The sequence below is a fragment of the Daphnia pulicaria genome, chromosome 6, assembly GCF_021234035.1.
Source record: "Daphnia pulicaria isolate SC F1-1A chromosome 6, SC_F0-13Bv2, whole genome shotgun sequence".
NCBI classification, from domain to species: domain Eukaryota; kingdom Metazoa; phylum Arthropoda; class Branchiopoda; order Diplostraca; family Daphniidae; genus Daphnia; species Daphnia pulicaria.
In genome coordinates, this window is record NC_060918.1 from 6,108,802 (window position 1) to 6,132,002 (window position 23,201).

At 36.2% G+C, this 23,201-nt stretch overlaps 18 non-coding genes across 18 annotated transcripts; 6 read left to right on the forward strand and 12 right to left on the reverse strand.

Annotated features, from left to right (window-relative positions):
- Window positions 1-13,809: 13,809 nt before the first annotated feature.
- On the reverse strand, window positions 13,810-13,881 carry Trnac-gca. The gene has a single exon. It is a non-coding gene; the product is annotated as a tRNA-Cys (tRNA).
- Window positions 13,882-14,276: 395 nt separating this feature from the next.
- Window positions 14,277-14,348, reverse strand: Trnac-gca. The gene has a single exon. It is a non-coding gene; the product is annotated as a tRNA-Cys (tRNA).
- Window positions 14,349-14,611: 263 nt separating this feature from the next.
- Trnav-uac lies at window positions 14,612-14,684 on the forward strand. Its single transcript has one exon. It is a non-coding gene; the product is annotated as a tRNA-Val (tRNA).
- Window positions 14,685-15,492: 808 nt separating this feature from the next.
- Trnac-gca lies at window positions 15,493-15,564 on the reverse strand. Its single transcript has one exon. It is a non-coding gene; the product is annotated as a tRNA-Cys (tRNA).
- Window positions 15,565-15,959: 395 nt separating this feature from the next.
- Trnac-gca lies at window positions 15,960-16,031 on the reverse strand. The gene has a single exon. It is a non-coding gene; the product is annotated as a tRNA-Cys (tRNA).
- A 269-nt stretch (window positions 16,032-16,300) lies between these two features.
- On the forward strand, window positions 16,301-16,373 carry Trnav-uac. The gene has a single exon. It is a non-coding gene; the product is annotated as a tRNA-Val (tRNA).
- An 808-nt stretch (window positions 16,374-17,181) lies between these two features.
- On the reverse strand, window positions 17,182-17,253 carry Trnac-gca. The gene has a single exon. It is a non-coding gene; the product is annotated as a tRNA-Cys (tRNA).
- A 394-nt stretch (window positions 17,254-17,647) lies between these two features.
- On the reverse strand, window positions 17,648-17,719 carry Trnac-gca. Its single transcript has one exon. It is a non-coding gene; the product is annotated as a tRNA-Cys (tRNA).
- A 264-nt stretch (window positions 17,720-17,983) lies between these two features.
- Trnav-uac lies at window positions 17,984-18,056 on the forward strand. Its single transcript has one exon. It is a non-coding gene; the product is annotated as a tRNA-Val (tRNA).
- Window positions 18,057-18,869: 813 nt separating this feature from the next.
- On the reverse strand, window positions 18,870-18,941 carry Trnac-gca. The gene has a single exon. It is a non-coding gene; the product is annotated as a tRNA-Cys (tRNA).
- A 397-nt stretch (window positions 18,942-19,338) lies between these two features.
- On the reverse strand, window positions 19,339-19,410 carry Trnac-gca. Its single transcript has one exon. It is a non-coding gene; the product is annotated as a tRNA-Cys (tRNA).
- Window positions 19,411-19,673: 263 nt separating this feature from the next.
- Window positions 19,674-19,746, forward strand: Trnav-uac. The gene has a single exon. It is a non-coding gene; the product is annotated as a tRNA-Val (tRNA).
- An 813-nt stretch (window positions 19,747-20,559) lies between these two features.
- Trnac-gca lies at window positions 20,560-20,631 on the reverse strand. Its single transcript has one exon. It is a non-coding gene; the product is annotated as a tRNA-Cys (tRNA).
- Window positions 20,632-21,025: 394 nt separating this feature from the next.
- On the reverse strand, window positions 21,026-21,097 carry Trnac-gca. The gene has a single exon. It is a non-coding gene; the product is annotated as a tRNA-Cys (tRNA).
- A 264-nt stretch (window positions 21,098-21,361) lies between these two features.
- Trnav-uac lies at window positions 21,362-21,434 on the forward strand. The gene has a single exon. It is a non-coding gene; the product is annotated as a tRNA-Val (tRNA).
- An 813-nt stretch (window positions 21,435-22,247) lies between these two features.
- Window positions 22,248-22,319, reverse strand: Trnac-gca. The gene has a single exon. It is a non-coding gene; the product is annotated as a tRNA-Cys (tRNA).
- Window positions 22,320-22,716: 397 nt separating this feature from the next.
- On the reverse strand, window positions 22,717-22,788 carry Trnac-gca. Its single transcript has one exon. It is a non-coding gene; the product is annotated as a tRNA-Cys (tRNA).
- A 263-nt stretch (window positions 22,789-23,051) lies between these two features.
- Trnav-uac lies at window positions 23,052-23,124 on the forward strand. Its single transcript has one exon. It is a non-coding gene; the product is annotated as a tRNA-Val (tRNA).
- The last annotated feature ends 77 nt before the right edge of the window (window positions 23,125-23,201 follow it).

The window sequence follows — 23,201 nt, forward strand, 5'->3', positions numbered from 1 at the left end:
GGTATGCTCCCTAGTAAACTCTTCAAAATCAGCTTCAAGTTTCTTGGAAATTCTTTGACCATAAACGAGTCTGTACAAGAAAGAGAGAGATCTTATATGCATTATTTTTGCAAAAGCGTGTGTTTTTCGGTCCCTTTCGGCCTTTAGGGGTAGAACTTAATCCCTTTTCCTTTTCCGCTCTTCCTCTTTTTCCCCCTAGGTGAACAAAGGGGGCATTCTTCATAGCCCTTAACTACTAATTCAGGAAAAAACAAACGTTTTTTTTGCGAAAATACTAAATATAAGATGAATTAAATCTAGTAGAGAAACAACACACTTCTCCTTAATTAAATAAACAATGGAAATTAATATATCTTCTGTTGACTTGTGATACCGCGTTTAAAGATTTTCATCAGCCTTAGGAGGTATTGAATTTTAAAGATAGGAGGGTATCAATTCTTTTAGCTTAATTGTTTAATCTTAAACTAAATGTTGAAAAATCAATTAAATTTGATTGCTTATGAAAAACAAAAACAATTTGATAATACAACCAAAAATAGCCCGTAAAAACTAAATAAGAATATTATATTTTAAATTCTGAGATAACTGAGTCAAGACAAGAACTAAAAAAAATAAAATGGAAAATCAGACGTGAAAAATTGTTTGTGGAAATAATGAGAAAAGAACATTTTATTTTGCCCTATTTAATAAAATAATTGACCTAAATGGTGGGAAAATTTTGCACAGCAGTATTTCATGACTTTATAATTACACTGTTGAAATTTCGCCAAGATCGGAGACAAAGCTGAGATAACGATTGATGGTTGAGTTCAGCTGGATTGACCTAGAGAAATTGCCGCAAAAAGAAATTAACATTGAAAACGATGAAGATTTTGAACGAAGCTAAAAAAAACACATGTCAATGTAAGTATAGTTACATTTTAAAAGAACAGTAGGGTCCTTTGAAGACTTCAACATGCAAACGAACTTCAGAATGTTTCCTCAATTTATTGATCCAAATAACCAGTATGTGGATGTATAGATTCTGATAATTATCAAAAACTCTCTCAGAGAAAATGTAAAAATCTGTAATTCAGAGTTTTTCATTTTCAATTGATTTTTTTACACTATTTTTTAAAGGTTTTCTGTCAAAATATCTACTTTTTAATAGTGTGAAGGCAACAGGGAAACAATAGCATTAGATTGAAATGCGAAACGCATTTCTAAAAATAATAAACTTACATAGTTTTTTCATAAAAATCTAAATGAACGAAGCGCCATAAGGCGACGTGTTAAAACCGGGCGAAGTTTGTACAATGTGCTAAATTTTAAAAAATCAATCTATTTTAATTGGGATTGTTATTGAAAATTATATGCTGGCTACGTTCACCAGCTAACAAGAAGTGTCATTTGTCGACATGACAAAATCATTTTGACGGGAGCATGGCTTTCAAATGGGATGTACCAACATCAGGCCGAAACAAAACGTGTCCCACCTTTTTTCTTCTGAAAGGAAATTTTCCTCAACTAAGAGGAAACATTCTGTAAATTTGAACCAATTGTCCCTAATTCATTAGCACAATAGATGCAGCCATGCCAAATCTTGAAACTTACTGAGGGTAATTAACAACAAACTAGTGAAGGGCCATGACATGGAATGCATGAAGATGGAAGGATTTGTAAGTGCTGGATATGGCTCAAGGAATGATGCACCGAATATCTTAAAAGGAGTACCGGAAGGGAGAACTGAAAAAAGGCTTCATTGCTGGTAAAATAAATTCTTATGTATTTGGATCGATGAAGAGACTCACTGGGAGGTGCCTAATATTATCTGCTAATATTAGAATCTAAGAGATCAATACATCGGGTGGAATACAAGCAACTTTATGAAGATGTAACAGAAGTCTTTCAAAATTTAAAGACCTTTATGCATTCTCAGAACGGATCCCACATCAAAACTACCGAATTGACAATATGGCACCGAGACATGCAGTGCCACTGTCACAGAGTGGTTTTATTGATTTTGATAAATTTAAATGACAATTTTTTTTATTATTCTTTTATCATTACTGTTGGGAAAACGTGGCTCAATTGCGCGACTATAGAAAAGGAAAGTGGATACTGCTAACACGCCGGTGGTGTTATCCAAGAAATTGATGCTAATAACGAGGGACATGGGATCTGGTGTCACGGGAAAGGTCATCTAGGACAAGTATCAAATGTGGACATTCAACATAGCGTGTGCGTTTCATGCAAAAATTTTCTCACACTATTCAAAACAATGCGAGAAATTGGCTTTATTCTTTCGCATTTAACACATTTAAATAAATTTTTTATTTTCCCACGTGAAGAGATAGAGAGGGCCAAAGATGAAAAAAAACGTCAAAATGATGAAAACGAATTTTAAGTTCCAAAGAGAACCAAAGCTTCTCGTCCCATGTTGTCAAAAAAAAAGGACGGCCACGACCACAATCCAGGGGTGTTGTTGGAAATGTGTCAGACAAATTCCACGATTAAACGAAAGAACCGATAGCAAATGAAACAGAGAACATAATTATTTGTCATTTAACCCTGGAAATTACTGGAAATTCAAGTAACCTACCTTTCCAATCCTTGCATTATAATATAGTAATGTAATGAGTTCTAGCTTCTTCACCAAATATCAAGTGTGCTTTTATCACAGGAGCAGACATTAAATCAGCTAATAGCAGCCCTATTTCCAAATATCCTCTTAACCAACGAATTGATAGTTCGCTGTTGTTTATCTTCTTAAAAAAATACAATATAGTGCATGAAACACTTGGACTATCTAATTTTTCGGATTTCGGTTGAGATTGGCGAAAACTAGACGTCATCAGCCAGAAGAGCACCACTAATGTTTGTGTAAACTAGGATCATAATGGATGTTGAGAGTATCACATTTTGAAGACGGAAGAAAGTTAATGGACGAGAATATCCGTCCGCTATAGAGTCGTCAAAACAAACCCTTCTATCTATCCTTGAACCATTTCCGGTCGGCTTCACCACGAGTCCCTAACAGCCGAGATTGACAGTTTTCCGTCATATTCTGATTGCGTTTCGATTTGTTGGCGAATAATAAGCCGCTTTTACAGAACCGCTAATTAGTTCTATAAAAAAAATTGTGTTGCGAGTCTTAAAAATGTAGCCGTTTTTGCATGTTACGTATCCATCGTTCTATTTCTGATGCAGTAGAAGAGTCATACATATTCTTGCAAATTTGCTATTATTATTTACCTTCCGTACTTTGTCTGTCCTTCATTCCCTCCTGTTTCTCAATTTTTGGCTGATCCTTTTTTTCTCCATACATTTTTCCTTTTGAGAATTTCCTCCGTTTTTATTTACTTCAGCAAGATTTCTAACTGTAAATTAATTGTATTTGGTTACTCATATTGCAAATTTATTAATTGCTTTTCCTTTCTTTTTTTGGACACGTAGACCTTGCTCATGGACATCCCCTTTTACCTGATCACATCCTTTTCTGCATTTTCCTCATTGACACCTTTATTCAGATACTTATTTATACCTTTGACAGGATTAATATTCTGATACCATACCAAACATAGACAAAATACTTAACTTCAACTCCCCCTATGTCTCACCATGTTGAATTGCATTCTTTGCCACTCAGACAAAAAGATCTTTCCTTCTGACTCCCCCTTTTCTTCATTACCATCATACTCATTGACACCTTTACCCAAATTTCACATAGGGGATCCTATTAAAAAACCAATGACAGTGGACTCGGACTCCTAAAGTCACAGAGTGTGAACAGATAAGATAAAAGTTGGCTGATTTAATTAGCTGAAAATCGTCTTCTTCATAAGCCATTAAAAAAACTAGGCTTTTTTGTTGCGCAAGAAATTAGGAAAAAAGGAAGTTTAGGTAGGAAAAAATAAAAATAAAGAAATTCAGAAACACTCCTTTTGTTACTGATGTTTATTTGAAGGAAACGTTAACTGTGTAAGTCATTGTAGAAGGTTCCGTGAAAGCACTTTATATTCAGTTGCATCGTCAGATTCAAAATTTGATAAGCATTAGAATTTACGGGGGAATCAGTCCTTTCATATATCGGGCTACATCACTTAGATAATCTTAGCTGAAGACTTGTCATCGTCAAAATAGAAACCACAAAATCAATCTTATATATACAGGAAACATAAAAAATCATGTTATACCATTTTCGGATTTTTGGAAATGCAGATTTTTTTACTCTGACCCCCTTCGTTACTCACCCCTTCTATGCCCTTAACGGCATATTTAAAAGCGCGCTCTAGGAATAAAAGGAAGGAGTAACGAGAAAATGGTGGGGGGAAATTTGAAAAACAACGGAAATGATAAATTTTTAAAATGTTACAGTTTTCTTTGAGAAAGAAAAACCTCGGCAAAATTTAAAAAAGTTATTTATTATATCAATTAAAGTCCCAAATGTAAAAGGTGTAGTAAGCAGTTAGTAATATTCACTTGATAGAAATAATATTAAAAAAAATTTTAGAACACAATTTTTTAGAACACCATAAAATTTATTTTCCCTTTTAGATAAAATATGTACAGATCAATCGATTCTTCATGCCGAGTGCAATCTTTTTGATAAAGAAGAAACAAGGGCAAATTTATTCTTATTTTATGGTATTGCTGAGATGAAGAAAGGGGAAATTGAAGTAAACGAAGAAGTGGAAGAACAACAGGTAGACGGGGAAATAGACTCGATTAATTTGTTTCATAAATTAATCTTGAACTACAGTATTTTCAAAAAAGTTCCACTTAAGTCCCCAGTTGTATCACAGATATGTTGTATAACAGGTGCACAACCAGCACCTCTATATCCTTTGCCGAAGCTAAAACCACGATTAAAGATGTACTCACTTTCTAATCTTGTTATTTAGCCTATGTCTTAGTTAACTGATTTCTGTTTTTTCTTGAACCTATATTCTTCGTAGTGGTATTACAATAAAGGACATAAACAAATTTACTATAAGGATAAACAAACAGTGTTTGGAACGTCAACGGGTGACTTTCTGTAAAATTTGACGTTTGAAGGCAAACGTCACAAATTCAATTGACGTTCCAAAGTCCAAACACTGTAAACAAAGTACAATAAGAAATGTCACATTGAACTTCTGGCTATTACAAACAACTTATTACACAATACCAAGAGGCACATCAGAGTGAGTTGTTTTCCATCGTACTCATATATGTTTAGAACATTATAATTTTTGTTCGTTCTAGACAATATACACTACCCACCTAACACAATTAAACTCTGCTTGAAAAAGAAAAAAACAAAGGAAAAAGTGAAGAAAAGATCTTATTCAGGCCAAATTCCCTGCCACTAGAAAGGTAAAAAATTGGATAGTTCTTGGAAATACAAGCAGATCAAAACACAAGAAGATTTAGATAAAGCTATTCTTAGTGAGTTTTTTCATACAAGTCATAGTCATAGTCGATGGCTATCAGCAGTATTTCTTTACATATTACACATACATTGACCGTGAGCATAGAGCACACACAAGAAATTCTCGATGGCAGGCGCGATGCTTTTGCTAGAGTGTTCGGAACTAACATCAAAGAAAAAGCCAGTAATAAAGTTACTATCGAAGATATTGAATTGGGAATTCTGCATCAGCTGCTACACTATTTCTACACAGGACAAGTTACCGCCGCCAAAATGGGAGCTATTGGTGCGGACCTGTGTATTGCTGCTAAAAAATACCAGATAATGAAACTAAAAACCAAGTGCGAAAATTATTTTTTGCGACACATGTTCCCCCATAACTGTGTTGTCTTTGTTCTTCACTTATCTGGTCTGAAAAATCCGACTGAACTTACTGTGAAAGCCGTAAAGTTCTTCCATCGTATTATTCGTCGTACATATTTAAAAAAACAACAAACAATTTTCAGCCATAATTTTTTTAAACATGTAAGGCTCGTGTTCTCATAAACTTTCTGTTGTGTTCAAACATTTCATTTTTAAGGATAAAATTTTAAATATTTAACATACGAAGCTATTTGTGTCCATGAGGCTATCCGTGTTCATTAGGAAATCAGAAATCAACCACAGTATTGGTCAAATGGCAAACCGTGTCATATGTGGCTATCCGTGAGTGGAGGGTTCGGGAATTAAACGTTGTAACATTTGCTCTGAGTTGTCAAGTAAACTTTAATAAAATATAACTGTAAATAGCCCAATCTGCTAAGTAGAAAGTGTAAGGGAGTTGACGGGTTCATTTTATTAATGAAAGAAGCGGCCAGGTGGAGTCTTCTTCGGTAGATACCAAATCACGTGAACTTGGCGTTCCAATACAAGCAAACAAAAATGGTTCTACTTCCTTTCTTGAAATTACGGATCGAAAATCTGATTGTCTTAATCAGTATCATGTATTTAAAAATAAAAATAAATCCCAATTATGTTGACAAATTGTCACGACACCAAACTACCACCTTACTATTGCACACTACATTACATTACATTACTACAAGTTATTACATTAATTTATGAAAAGAAGTGCTCAAAACTAACGCGTTTTGCCTTATTCCTTTAAAGAATATATTCCCCCTAACTCTTGCAGAGCAGAACAAAGGCTACCATATGGAAACGTTAATGAAATTGCCGCTGACAAAAAGACACATTTTTTACCCCATGGGTAGGTAAAGAGTAGATTTTGTCTGCTCTTTCCAACCCCAGGCTTTCTCATATCGTTAGTCCGCTTCTGCAAGGCTAGGCCAATCTCTGTTTTCTCTGCCAGAATCACCCTGTTTAACAACTTTTTTCTGTTGCCTTCTTTGGAGCTGAATTCTTTTTTTCTTGAGGGAAAAATTCGAGAGTCTCAATGCTTTAAGCGATAATGACAATTTTTTGCATTTTTCTCATATCTCACATTTCTTCTAAGTTTTGCATCCACCGATTGCGAGACCTGGCTTCAAACGATGAAAGCAGAACTAATGATTTAATGAAGAATGAAGCTTTTGCGGATCTGCCTACACTATTTCGTAAGGTGGGGCTCTCCAAACTGTTGGGCAATTTCTTATCTACTGCTAAATTGGGTGCCGTACTTCGAAACCAAATTTGTTATTTAGTTTCTCTATTGATGTGACGGGGAGATCTAGTTCTTCGTAGATACCTTGGTATAAAGCACCAAATCTACCTTGAGCAAAAATTTGTTTCTATTGATCTTTATTTTTGAAAACAAATAAAACGATGCATTTCGTTAAACTTAGTCGCGTATGCAGATTGTGTTTCTTACGCGGATGAGCATGGCGCCACAAAAGGCCCAAAACTATTTTGGCCATAATGCTTTTGTAAATATTTTTACATGCATTCAGCAGTAAGAGTTCATATTTTAATGATGACTTTGTTTGGGAACCTCTTGTTGTCCACCGATTTACTAAATTTCATTAACTTAATTTAGTTCTCACCGTCCAGTTTTTTTTATTAAACAAAGCACGGACAAATGATGAAATATATGCACGTGGAATTTTGAGGGAATCAGATCAAAACAATTCCATTATCAGAGCAATTATCGTTGACCATCTATGTACCAAAAAGAACGAAATTCGATCAACCGTCAGTTAGTAAAGTTTGTTTTGATTGACCATTCGTTATTAGTTTTGTCGATTATATGTCGGATCCTATAGTTCGAAAAAATCTTCTCTATCAAAGATACTTGTTGCTTGATAAGGCATGCGAAAATTTGCATTCTTATAAGTCGTCGAAAGTTCAACTCACCCAAATTGATTTCTCTTTCAGATTGGATTTTAATTAATTCTTCTTAGAGATTCGGAAAGATGACCAGAAGTCTCCAAAAGCCGGTTTCACAGTCGTCGCCATATTTCTAGTCACTCTCCTAGTGCCCCAGCTATATCCCCAGATGCCAACTCATCACCCACAACATCAGCTTACAAACATTAAGGTCAGAAAACGGAGGCCAGCCCTTTCTTAGTGGATTTTTTTCCCCTAGGCAGGGACGCAGAGTGCTCCCCCGACCTCAGATAAAAGAAAAAATTCTTGTTGTGTATTTTTCTTGATTGTGGTTTTATTAAAGATTTATGTATTTTTGTTATTTTTATCAAAACGATTACAGTTTTTCGCGAGACTTACATCAACCGCGTAGTTATCCATTAATCGTGATTCCAGGGATGCATAGAATGTTGCTTCTTGCTTGGCATGGGCTTCATTTGTTGGAGCACAAAAAAATGAAATGGACCCACACATAACCATTTTAATCAATAATAAATGACCACGGCTGTAAAATTACAATGAAGACCGAATTTCCCTCCATATTCAGTGATAATATCATCCCCCGAGTCTTTTTATTTTTAAAGTTTAAACTTGAAAATTTCATCGACCTGAAAACAAACAACGCATAAAACGAAACATTTTCTTGTAAAGAAACAAAAGATAAAAAAATAAAATTACGTCTTACTTTTATGTCTTTTGACCATAAAGCCACGGCACTAATTTCTCGGGAATTTTCCTTCAAGTGAAAAGCGGTCAAGCGTAAAACACGGGAGAAATAAGCCTGACAAGGGAAACAATGTTAAGAAGAAAAAAAACAAACAAATTTCATTACAATACATTTAAACTTACCATGTTAAAGTCGGGTTAAAATCCATAATTTTTAAAGGGGGACCTTACTATTGATGCTTACACTTGAGAGCCGACCTCGCCGCTTCATGAGCGAAGACATTTCCAAAAACAATACAAAGAAAATCAAAAATTCTAAACTGAACCAATTTGCCCTACGCTTTCGAGTAAAATGACTGGTTCGTTCTTCCCAACGAACACAAACGTTTCCTTTAAACATTTTAACGACTCGTTGACTTGATACTTTCCCTTCAAGTAATTCAAAAGTTTTTTTAAATCACGGCGTCCACGGCGTTACTGCAATTCACGGAATAAATTTTCAACTGATCAGAAATTTCCCTTCGGCAAGCCGAGTCACAGGCATTGCGAAATCCTCTTCAGTTGGGTTCTCTCGCATTAAAATTCAGTTTCACACAAAATTCAATCATATGCAATGATTGTGGAATTGTTCTTTTCTTTATTATTAATGCTAGCCCATAACCTAGATTTGGGAATTGACGGAAAAAGAACATCTTTGAAACGGTTTTGCAAAATCCTACTATATCACACCCTCACCACCGATTCTAAATATGTCACACAATGATGCGATTGCAGTTATAGTCAAAGCGTTGGCGTCTATGGTTTTTTTTCCTTTCTCTGTACTGTTTTGGCAGCGTATATGTGTAAACTGCACACTATAAGGTGAAAAAACTATTTTAATTTTCTTTTTACCTAATCTCATTTCACCTAGTTTGGTTTCAATTGTTAGCGCGGTCATGGACTCCACATACGAAGTCTTTTTTTTCGGACGAGGTCCAACAGCCAGCAATAATCGACTTAGATGGAGGAGCGGGAAGTTTAATGAAGAAACCTTTTTTCACAAAAAAATGTGAATTTTATCAACTCTTTTTTATTTATCTGTGAACCTGCTTCCGATGTCTCGGACAGAAATGAAATAAACTGTAATTTAGGTTACTGGTGAAAAAAACATATATTTGTCTTTTTTATTGAAGATTTCAAGATCAGAATAAACCGTTACGCCATCTTTGACAAAATCAAACATCAAACCTCACCATCATATATAGACTCAACGGCTCTCCCACCTCCATTAATGTTACATCATCAAGAGAACACATCGGATAAGGGTAAATACGACATCCTTGGATTCCAAAATATGCCTGAACCAGAATTGAATCCGTCTGACTTGAACCGACCTAACTAAGAACACGACCATCCCTTCTACCATACCCTAAGTTAAAGCATGATGGAAGAGATGAATGATGGACCCATAAAATAGGGATGTGGCCTGTGAAACGCTCAGGTTAAGCGAAAATAGATGTCTAGACAACTACTGTCGATGGCTTGCGGCATCATGACCCAGAAATCTCTGCTCGATGAAGGCCATGAGTGGTTGGCGGATTTCTCCATCCATTTATGAGATTTGGCAAATTTACAGAATGTTGATGCATTTCCGTCATCTAATATTTTAATGTGCCTCTCCCACGACCTGTTATTTCCTGCGAGTATAGTTCTATTCTCGTTTATTTCCATTTTATATAGGTAGGATTTGTCGTTTTGATGGAGAGTCGAGCGCCAAGTTTGGAAGCTTTCTGTGTGTTCAGTTTTGGTTCTGCACTTTTTGGTTCACTATGGTTTTGTGACCTTTGAGGGGATTTTTAGTCTTTGGAGCATATGTATTAAGGCATTTGTTGTTGGAGTCATCGTTGCGGAGTAAAAGCTGTAGTAGACAGTGTTATATTCAAATCTTTCCCCATTAGATGATTTGGCGTTGCAGGCCTGGAAAGGGGTGACCCAGCAAAGACAGTCCTAGTCTCGCTTATGCTCCCGTGTAATTTAGATATCCCATCTCATCAGGCGCAATACAGTGGCGTTTCTTTACGCATGTATCGTAAGACAGACATAACAAGGCGTAGTTGCTATAGATCTTTCCACTCCACCGACAGCTGGACGCAGCATTGATTCGTTAGGATAAGAAAAACTCGACGACGGTGCTTGACTTCCGCAGCTGTGGAGAGACCCTTGCAAAGAGATAAAGAAACGTTTGTTCGTGCCGTCAAGGCAAATGTGCCAAGTATTGCAGCAGCATGTTACAAACACCTAATTGGAATCACCACAAAGACTTCTGAAAATGAAACAAGTCGCAAAAATTTCTATGATTAAGATTTAGCCGATTATCGTCGAATTTGTTTATCCAAAAATATCACCTCCCCCTTTAGCCCGAGTTTTTAAAATTCATTGTTCCCTTTCAAAGGCATTTCTAAATTCATTGACGTTTTTTTGCGTTAGAACTATTTTCTTAACTTATTAAAAATATAATAAATCTGTTAAAATATTATGGAAAATATTTCAAAGTCTAATGAAACTTGACAAAATGTCGTTAATTGTGTATCCCCCTCCTAAAAAAATTAATTAAAAATTAATTAAAAGAAGAAAATGCTGATAGCAAATCGATTCACGCAATTCGTACCCAAAGTTTTTCTTCTAATAGTTAGTTCAGAAGATTTTTCAATTATTCGGATTATTCAATTTTGCTTGTAGATGACTTCCAATATCACGGATCGACTCCGTTGGACATAATCAGCTAAGACTTTAAATTGGTGACAAGACGGCTTTTTTAGATTTAGTTGATTAACAATCACAGGAGAAAATCAGTTTGTATAGCTTTTTGCTGTTCTTTCTGCCAGAAAACCTTTTTTTCTTCAACTGGCGCTGTGACTGTGGCATGGGAAGCCGCTTCTAACTCCTGGTTCAGAACACCGTTGGGCCTGCGTCCGTCAGTTGACGCATATTCTTCTTCCTCTGCATCTAGCTCCAACAGGAAAAGCTTGGCGACGGTAAGATGGTGCATTACCAGTACGTCGAACGATGACCAGTACGTGGAAATTAGTCCAGTTGTTACAATGCACGTACTTCGGAGTGTCCCGCGCAACCTTGAAATTTTCAAAAACGGAGATGAACGTGTCCGCGTCGATAGCGAAGGCCATTTCCGATTGGACGGTGCAGGTTAGACATGTGAATAAACAGCCCACCGCTTCACCACTCGTAAGAAAATCTTAACTTGGGGGGCTGAAATGGGGCTGAAATGGTCGACTCCGGTACAAGCGAAGGCAGGCAAGAATAAACGGTTTGACGGTAAAGCCGCCATAAGCGGCGCTGTTGCCTTTGCTGCAAACCACCGGAAGAGCGTGCAATAGTCGACAACTTTGCGGATAAGACGGTGGAGCTTGGCTATCCGAAATTCACAGTGCACTTTGGACAGCGTTCTCTAAGGTGATCTTCAATTCAAAGCTTAAAATAGGCGCTGTGTTAGACCGATGAGCCGGTAGTCTCCCAGCGTGATCTCGTCCTGGTATGGTTCTTCCGTTTCCAAATCCTTGGTGATTGGCTCTTTCTAATATTGAACTTTGTCCCACAGGGAACGCCTGACAGGTGACTGCTTCTTTTTCCCATTCACAACGATTTCTTTCACGGAATTGGTCGGCCAGCGCAGGATGGGCGCTACTATTAATGACCTGCTCCACGGAATAAATTTGGCTAGTAGAGCATCGACACCAAAAATGACCTCTCTTGTGGCCCAGGCGAAGACGGTAGAAATCTGCTTAATTTATAGATCCGGAGCCGAGTCCAGCGGAGACTGCAAGTCAGGAAAGACTGGCCATAAATTCGGAGCATCCAACAGGAAAGCCGATTCAGTGAAGAAACGATTGCTTGTAGTCAATTCCGCCGCTGGCACTCCCCGGCCAGATTATGCAGCGTTGGTACGTAGAACCAATGAATGGAGACGAACGCTTCTAGAATCTCGCCAACTATAATAGCCATATATGGCATAAAACAGAGACGCTCCTAGTTGAAAACGCGCAGATTGTTGGTAGATTCGGTGAAAATCACGACACGGTGAATATTGAGGCGCAACTCCTTGATGATGGTAGTGGCCTTCCGAACGGACATTACATATGCACACAGCTTCAACTACGGCATTGACACATACTTTATCGCTGCCACCTTCGTTTTCAACATGACGAGCGCCACTTCCTCCGATCCTGGCCACTCTAACCGTAGATAGCCCCAAATAAGCGTCCGAATACATCATAAACTTGGTGGCTCCTAAGTTACTGTACTGGGGCAAACAATAGCAGCTTGGAATCCTAAGGTCATTGTAGGCTAAAATTATAGCTGTTTTACCTCGTTTTTTTACACTGAGTGAAAGCTCACATTTTTAAACCTAATATGTTGATAGATCTACTGGTCCCTTTGGTTTTTCTCGACAACCCATAATTGGAAACTTTGCGTCTACCACAGTCTTTACGATGTGGGGGTAAAAGCCATCACCTATATCTAAATTTCGCCGTATCATTTGCTGGTAGTCTCTGAATCAACTAAAGGCCAAAAAATTAATAAGCATTATTCAAATTAACATGTTAATTTGAATCATCTAAGAAATTAAAAATTTTAACACGTACGTCATAATGTTGTTGTTGTATATGTAATTCATTTATTAGCATTAGCATTTCAGCGGGCAAGTTTTGAAATTATCACATCTTAAAGACAATAGGATCACTTAATTAGAAAACGTAAATTTGTTTTAAATAAAATATAACTTATTTTCAAATAAATATTTAAAAAAACATTATCATACACAAGAAGATAACTGGCATACATTCCATCACCATTGTAGCTTGTTTTAATAACAAAAGATGTACCAAAATGTGCCGTCAGAAACACGAATGATTTATGTCGATCTGTAAGCAAGTATTTTTGTCTCTCCAGCAATAATTTTTGATCTAATGAACACAAAATATGTAGTAAAATGCCTACAAATTAAATCATGCATCCATACAACACACAGCAATAAATCCATACATCATACATAAAAAAACATCTAGTGAAATGTCAACCAACACAAAAAAAAATTTAAATTCTCAAAATCAAGAATATTTACAGAAAAGGGAATGGTCCTAGCACTGAAATGGTGGTCGTATAAAATAACACACGACCGGGGTTTTAAATTGTTCGCTGAGATAATCGTTCCTGGCTGGTTCTTTCTATATTGAGCGCAAATCTGCTACAGATACAGTAGTAATTCTATGGTGTGATTATTGTTTTGTCACTATATATTTGATGTAAATCATTAAATAAATGATATAAAAGTTTCCATTCAATCAGGAAAGCGTGCAGAAAACCTCAAGTTATTTCATTTGATCATATCAATCATGATCATCCGTCTTACAAGGGGGCACCCAGGTTTGAACTGGGGACATTTCGATCTGCAGTCGAATGCTCTACCACTGAGCTATACCCCCATAAATGTCCACATGAGTTTACCTTCCACATTCTGGATTGTAACGTATTAATTTTGCGAAAAAACCCTTAGCTTTTAATTTGTGTTTCACGCAGGATGCGCAAACAAAGAATCATTTGGTTAATTATTTAGTTTCTATCGAACAGGAGGCCAGTCACATATTTCAGTTATTGAAGTGAAGAAACTGTGTGTTATTAAATAATACTTCTTGAACAGCTTTAACGCAGATCAGTTTCCATAAATTGATGAGAATTTCTTTCAAACTTTCAAAAGTCAGACTGATACGTAGAAATATTTCGAGTGAGCTTATTTTTAAATTCAATAAACACATCAATGAAACAATTTAACTGAATAAACCCAATAATATTTCGTTCCTTATATTAGGTTCATCTTAACAGGGGGCATCCGGGGTTGAACCGGGGACATTTCGATCTGCAGTCGAATGCTCTACCACTGAGCTATACCCCCCATATATTTATATTTTACCCCGTTTTTCTGTTAGCTCTCCATTTTTATTAAGAGTAACTGACTCTGAAAAATCGATTGATTTTTTTTTTAAATTGGATTTCTTTTCTCTGATATTTCTCAAAGCGAAATGTCGATAATTGATGCCTATTTTTCATCAAGTGGCTTCATTTGGTCAGCTATATCCTGATTATATCGTTGGGGGACATAAACATGTTATGTTGATTTTGGCGAAATAAATTTTTTGCCATCTTAATTAAGTTAATGTTTCCATAGTGTAGTGGTTATCACGTCGGCTTTACACGCTGAAGGTCCTCAGTTCGATCCTGGTTGGAAACAGATAAACAATTTTAATCCTTGTATGGAATTGCATTCCTTGTTTTACTTTTGCGATAATAGCCAATATCTGGACTGATGTACTGCTGTGTAAAATGTGTAATGGAAGAAGAGCAGTAGGAATCTTACACGCTAACTAGCTAGTCTGTATACTTAAAAGGGTGCCACTACCAAGTTGTATTTGTTTGGCCATCCGTCTGGTGTCATTTAAACGAAAAGCAGTCAAAACTTGCGCTTTTTTAACGCAACAATAACCGCTGTAGTTTTGACTTGATTACTGCAAAGTGGTAATGTTACATCACTAGAGATAAGTTTACAACTATGCAGTCTATCATCCTAGCACGCATTACATAAAAAGTAAACAAATAAAATATAGCAATATAACTTTTATTTATCTTAGCAGTAAAACCTCATAACCACCGATGTAGTTATCACCATAGTGCGAGCGATAATCCATGTGCATTTTACCATGACATATTAGATATTATTGCATTACAACGTTGATTTGTAGGAGCCTGGCTACCTCAGTCGAAACAGCATGAGACTCTTAAGTATTGATTGCAATTGTACACACGACCGGGGTTTTACATTTTTCACTGAGATAATCGTACCTGGCTGGTTCTTTCTATATTGTTCGCAAATCTGCTACAGATACAGTAGTAATTCTATGGTGTGATTATTGTTTTGTCACTATATATTTGATGTAAATCATTAAATAAATGATATAAAAGTTTCCATTCAATCAGGAAAGCGTGCAGAAAACCTCAAGTTATTTCATTTGATCATATCAATCATGATCATCCGTCTTACAAGGGGGCACCCAGGTTTGAACTGGGGACATTTCGATCTGCAGTCGAATGCTCTACCACTGAGCTATACCCCCATAAATGTCCACGTGAGTTTACCTTCCGCATTCTGGATTGTAACGTATTAATTTTGCGAAAAAACCCTTAGCTTTTAATTTGTGTTTCACGCAGGATGCGCAAACAAAGAATCATTTGGTTAATTATTTAGTTTCTATCGAACAGGAGGCCAGTCACATATTTCAGTTATTGAAGTGAAGAAACTGTGTGTTATTAAATAATACTTCTTGAACAGCTTTAACGCAGATCAGTTTCCATAAATTGATGAGAATTTCTTTCAAACTTTCAAAAGTCAGGCTGATACGTAGAAATATTTCGAGTGAGCTTATTTTTAAATTCAATAAACACATCAATGAAACAATTTAACTGAATAAACCCAATAATATTTCGTTCCTTATATTAGGTTCATCTTAACAGGGGGCATCCGGGGTTGAACCGGGGACATTTCGATCTGCAGTCGAATGCTCTACCACTGAGCTATACCCCCCATATATTTATATTTTACCCCGTTTTCCTGTTAGCTCTCCATTTTTATTAAGAGTAACTGACTCTGAAAAATCGATTGATTTTTTTTTTTTTTTTAAATTGGATTTCTTTTCTCTGATATTTCTCAAAGCGAAATGTCGATAATTGATGCCTATTTTTCATCAAGTGGCTTCATTTGGTCAGCTATATCCTGATAATATCGTTGTGGGACATAAACATGTTATGTTGATTTTGGCGAAATAAATTTTTTGCCATCTTAATTAAGTTAATGTTTCCATAGTGTAGTGGTTATCACGTCGGCTTTACACGCTGAAGGTCCTCAGTTCGATCCTGGTTGGAAACAGTTAAAAAATGTTAATTCTTGTATGGAATTGCATTCCTTGTTTTACTTTTGCGATAATAGCCAATATCTGGACTGATGTACTGCTGTGTAAAATGTGTAATGGAAGAAGAGCAGTAGGAATCTTACACGCTAACTAGCTAGTCTGTATACTTAAAAGGGTGCCACTACCAAGTTGTATTTGTTTGGCCATCCGTCTGGTGTCATTTAAACGAAAAGCAGTCAAAACTTGCGCTTTTTTAACGCAACAATAACCGCTGTAGTTTTGACTTGATTACTGCAAAGTGGTAATGTTACATCACTAGAGATAAGTTTACAACTATGCAGTCTATCATCCTAGCACGCATTACATAAAAAGTAAACAAATAAAATATAGCAATATAACTTTTATTTATCTTAGCAGTAAAACCTCATAACCACCGATGTAGTTATCACCATAGTGCGAGCGATAATCCATGTGCATTTTACCATGACATATTAGATATTATTGCATTACAACGTTGATTTGTAGGAGCCTGGCTACCTCAGTCGAAACAGCATGAGACTCTTAAGTATTGATTGCAATTGTACACACGACCGGGGTTTTACATTTTTCACTGAGATAATCGTACCTGGCTGGTTCTTTCTATATTGTTCGCAAATCTGCTACAGATACAGTAGTAATTCTATGGTGTGATTATTGTTTTGTCACTATATATTTGATGTAAATCATTAAATAAATGATATAAAAGTTTCCATTCAATCAGGAAAGCGTGCAGAAAACCTCAAGTTATTTCATTTGATCATATCAATCATGATCATCCGTCTTACAAGGGGGCACCCAGGTTTGAACTGGGGACATTTCGATCTGCAGTCGAATGCTCTACCACTGAGCTATACCCCCATAAATGTCCACGTGAGTTTACCTTCCACATTCTGGATTGTAACGTATTAATTTTGCGAAAAAACCCTTAGCTTTTAATTTGTGTTTCACGCAGGATGCGCAAACAAAGAATCATTTGGTTAATTATTTAGTTTCTATCGAACAGGAGGCCAGTCACATATTTCAGTTATTGAAGTGAAGAAACTGTGTGTTATTAAATAATACTTCTTGAACAGCTTTAACGCAGATCAGTTTCCATAAATTGATGAGAATTTCTTTCAACTTTCAAAAGTCAGGCTGATACGTAGAAATATTTCGAGTGAGCTTATTTTTAAATTCAATAAACACATCAATGAAACAATTTAACTGAATAAACCCAATAATATTTCGTTCCTTATATTAGGTTCATCTTAACAGGGGGCATCCGGGGTTGAACCGGGGACATTTCGATCTGCAGTCGAATGCTCTACCACTGAGCTATACCCCCCATATATTTATATTTTACCCCGTTTTTCTGTTAGCTCTCCATTTTTATTAAGAGTAACTGACTCTGAAAAATCGATTGATTTTTTTTTTTTAAATTGGATTTCTTTTCTCTGATATTTCTCAAAGCGAAATGTCGATAATTGATGCCTATTTTTCATCAAGTGGCTTCATTTGGTCAGCTATATCCTGATAATATCGTTGGGGGACATAAACATGTTATGTTGATTTTGGCGAAAAAGTTTTTTGCCATCTTAATTAAGTTAATGTTTCCATAGTGTAGTGGTTATCACGTCGGCTTTACACGCTGAAGGTCCTCAGTTCGATCCTGGTTGGAAACAGTTAAAAAATGTTAATCCTTGTATGGAATTGCATTCCTTGTTTTACTTTTGCGATAATAGCCAATATCTGGACTGATGTACTGCTATGTAAAATGTGTAACGGAAGAAGAGCGGTAGGAATCTAACACGCTAACTAGCTAGTCTGTATACTTAAAAGGGTGCCACTACCAAGTTGTATTTGTTTGGCCATCCGTCTGGTGTCATTTAAACGAAAAGCAGTCAAAACGTGCGCTTTTTTAACGCAACAATAACCGCTGTAGCTTTGACTTGATTACTGCAAAGTGGTAATGTTACATCACTAGAGATAAGTTTACAACTATGCAGTCTATCATCCTAGAACGCATTACATAAAATGTAAAACAATAAAATATAGCAATATAACTTATGTGTATCTTAGCAGTAAAACCTCATAACCACCGATGTAGTTATCATAGGAGGCCAGTGCGAGCGAAAATCCATGTGCATTTTACCATGACATGTTAGATATTATTGCATTACAACGTTGATTTGTATGAGCCTGGCTACCTCAGTCGAAACAGCATGAGACTCTTAAGTATTGATTGCAATTGTACACACGACCGGGGTTTTACATGTTTCGCTGAGATAATCGTACCTGGCTGGTTCTTTCTATATTGTGCGCAAATCTGCTACAGATACAGTAGTAATTCTATGGTGTGATTATTGTTTTGTCACTTTATATTTGATGTTAATCATTAAATAAATGATTTAAAACTTTCCATTCAATCAGGAAAGCGTGCAGAAAACCTCAAATTATTTCATTTGATCATCTCAATCATGATCATCCGTCTTACAACGGGGCACCCAGGTTTGAACTGGGGACATTTCGATCTGCAGTCGAATGCTCTACCACTGAGCTATACCCCCATAAATGCCTACATGAGTTTACTCTCGACATTCTGGATTGTAACGTATTAATTTTGCGAAAAAACCCTTAGCTTTTAATTTGAATTTCACTCAGGATGCGCAAACAAAGAATCATTTCGTTAATTATTGAGTTTCTATCGAACAGGAGGCCAGTCAGATATTTCAGTTGTTGAAGTGAAGAAACTATGTGTTATTAAATAATACTTCTTGAACAGCTTTAACGCAGATCAGTTTCCATAAGTTGATGAAAATTTCTTTCAAACTTTCAAAAGTCAGGCTGATACATAGAAATATTTGGAGTGAGCTTATTTTTAAAAATTCAATAAATACATCCATGAAACAATTTAACTGAATAAACCCAATAATATTTCGTTCCTTATATTAGGTTCAACTTAACAGGGGGCATCCGGGGTTGAACCGGGGACATTTCGATCTGCAGTCGAATGCTCTACCACTGAGCTATACCCCCCATATATCTTTATTTTACCCCGTATTTCTATTATCCCTCCATTTTTATTAAGAGTAACTGACCTTGAAAAATCGATTGATCTTTTTTAAAAATTGGATTTCTTTTCTCTGATATTTCTCAAAGCGAAATGTCGATAATTGATGCCTATTTTTCATCAAGTGGCTTCATTTGGTCAGCTATATCCTGATAATATCGTTGGGGGACATAAACATTTTATGTTGATTTTGGCGAAATAAATTTGTTGCCATCTTTATAAAGTTAATGTTTCCATAGTGTAGTGGTTATCACGTCGGCTTTACACGCTGAAGGTCCTCAGTTCGATCCTGGGTGGAAACAATTAAACAATTTTAGTCCTTGTATTGAATTGCATTCTTTGTTTTACTTTTGCGATAATAGCCAATATCTGGACTGATGTACTGCTATGTAAAATGTGTAACGGAAGAAGAGCGGTAGGAATCTAACACGCTAACTAGCTAGTCTGTATACTTAAAAGGGTGCCACTACCAAGTTGTATTTGTTTGGCCATCCGTCTGGTGTCATTTAAACGAAAAGCAGTCAAAACGTGCGCTTTTTTAACGCAACAATAACCGCTGTAGCTTTGACTTGATTACTGCAAAGTGGTAATGTTACATCACTAGAGATAAGTTTACAACTATGCAGTCTATCATCCTAGAACGCATTACATAAAATGTAAAACAATAAAATATAGCAATATAACTTATGTGTATCTTAGCAGTAAAACCTCATAACCACCGATGTAGTTATCATAGGAGGCCAGTGCGAGCGAAAATCCATGTGCATTTTACCATGACATGTTAGATATTATTGCATTACAACGTTGATTTGTATGAGCCTGGCTACCTCAGTCGAAACAGCATGAGACTCTTAAGTATTGATTGCAATTGTACACACGACCGGGGTTTTACATTTTTCACTGAGATAATCGTACCTGGCTGGTTCTTTCTATATTGTTCGCAAATCTGCTACAGATACAGTAGTAATTCTATGGTGTGATTATTGTTTTGTCACTATATATTTGATGTAAATCATTAAATAAATGATATAAAAGTTTCCATTCAATCAGGAAAGCGTGCAGAAAACCTCAAGTTATTTCATTTGATCATATCAATCATGATCATCCGTCTTACAAGGGGGCACCCAGGTTTGAACTGGGGACATTTCGATCTGCAGTCGAATGCTCTACCACTGAGCTATACCCCCATAAATGTCCACGTGAGTTTACCTTCCACATTCTGGATTGTAACGTATTAATTTTGCGAAAAAACCCTTAGCTTTTAATTTGTGTTTCACGCAGGATGCGCAAACAAAGAATCATTTGGTTAATTATTTAGTTTCTATCGAACAGGAGGCCAGTCACATATTTCAGTTATTGAAGTGAAGAAACTGTGTGTTATTAAATAATACTTCTTGAACAGCTTTAACGCAGATCAGTTTCCATAAATTGATGAGAATTTCTTTCAACTTTCAAAAGTCAGGCTGATACGTAGAAATATTTCGAGTGAGCTTATTTTTAAATTCAATAAACACATCAATGAAACAATTTAACTGAATAAACCCAATAATATTTCGTTCCTTATATTAGGTTCATCTTAACAGGGGGCATCCGGGGTTGAACCGGGGACATTTCGATCTGCAGTCGAATGCTCTACCACTGAGCTATACCCCCCATATATTTATATTTTACCCCGTTTTTCTGTTAGCTCTCCATTTTTATTAAGAGTAACTGACTCTGAAAAATCGATTGATTTTTTTTTTTTAAATTGGATTTCTTTTCTCTGATATTTCTCAAAGCGAAATGTCGATAATTGATGCCTATTTTTCATCAAGTGGCTTCATTTGGTCAGCTATATCCTGATAATATCGTTGGGGGACATAAACATGTTATGTTGATTTTGGCGAAAAAGTTTTTTGCCATCTTAATTAAGTTAATGTTTCCATAGTGTAGTGGTTATCACGTCGGCTTTACACGCTGAAGGTCCTCAGTTCGATCCTGGTTGGAAACAGTTAAAAAATGTTAATCCTTGTATGGAATTGCATTCCTTGTTTTACTTTTGCGATAATAGCCAATATCTGGACTGATGTACTGCTATGTAAAATGTGTAACGGAAGAAGAGCGGTAGGAATCTAACACGCTAACTAGCTAGTCTGTATACTTAAAAGGGTGCCACTACCAAGTTGTATTTGTTTGGCCATCCGTCTGGTGTCATTTAAACGAAAAGCAGTCAAAACGTGCGCTTTTTTAACGCAACAATAACCGCTGTAGCTTTGACTTGATTACTGCAAAGTGGTAATGTTACATCACTAGAGATAAGTTTACAACTATGCAGTCTATCATCCTAGAACGCATTACATAAAATGTAAAACAATAAAATATAGCAATATAACTTATGTGTATCTTAGCAGTAAAACCTCATAACCACCGATGTAGTTATCATAGGAGGCCAGTGCGAGCGAAAATCCATGTGCATTTTACCATGACATGTTAGATATTATTGCATTACAACGTTGATTTGTATGAGCCTGGCTACCTCAGTCGAAACAGCATGAGACTCTTAAGTATTGATTGCAATTGTACACACGACCGGGGTTTTACATGTTTCGCTGAGATAATCGTACCTGGCTGGTTCTTTCTATATTGTGCGCAAATCTGCTACAGATACAGTAGTAATTCTATGGTGTGATTATTGTTTTGTCACTTTATATTTGATGTTAATCATTAAATAAATGATTTAAAACTTTCCATTCAATCAGGAAAGCGTGCAGAAAACCTCAAATTATTTCATTTGATCATCTCAATCATGATCATCCGTCTTACAACGGGGCACCCAGGTTTGAACTGGGGACATTTCGATCTGCAGTCGAATGCTCTACCACTGAGCTATACCCCCATAAATGCCTACATGAGTTTACTCTCGACATTCTGGATTGTAACGTATTAATTTTGCGAAAAAACCCTTAGCTTTTAATTTGAATTTCACTCAGGATGCGCAAACAAAGAATCATTTCGTTAATTATTGAGTTTCTATCGAACAGGAGGCCAGTCAGATATTTCAGTTGTTGAAGTGAAGAAACTATGTGTTATTAAATAATACTTCTTGAACAGCTTTAACGCAGATCAGTTTCCATAAGTTGATGAAAATTTCTTTCAAACTTTCAAAAGTCAGGCTGATACATAGAAATATTTGGAGTGAGCTTATTTTTAAAAATTCAATAAATACATCCATGAAACAATTTAACTGAATAAACCCAATAATATTTCGTTCCTTATATTAGGTTCAACTTAACAGGGGGCATCCGGGGTTGAACCGGGGACATTTCGATCTGCAGTCGAATGCTCTACCACTGAGCTATACCCCCCATATATCTTTATTTTACCCCGTATTTCTATTATCCCTCCATTTTTATTAAGAGTAACTGACCTTGAAAAATCGATTGATCTTTTTTAAAAATTGGATTTCTTTTCTCTGATATTTCTCAAAGCGAAATGTCGATAATTGATGCCTATTTTTCATCAAGTGGCTTCATTTGGTCAGCTATATCCTGATAATATCGTTGGGGGACATAAACATTTTATGTTGATTTTGGCGAAATAAATTTGTTGCCATCTTTATAAAGTTAATGTTTCCATAGTGTAGTGGTTATCACGTCGGCTTTACACGCTGAAGGTCCTCAGTTCGATCCTGGGTGGAAACAATTAAACAATTTTAGTCCTTGTATTGAATTGCATTCTTTGTTTTACTTTTGCGATAATAGCCAATATCTGGACTGAT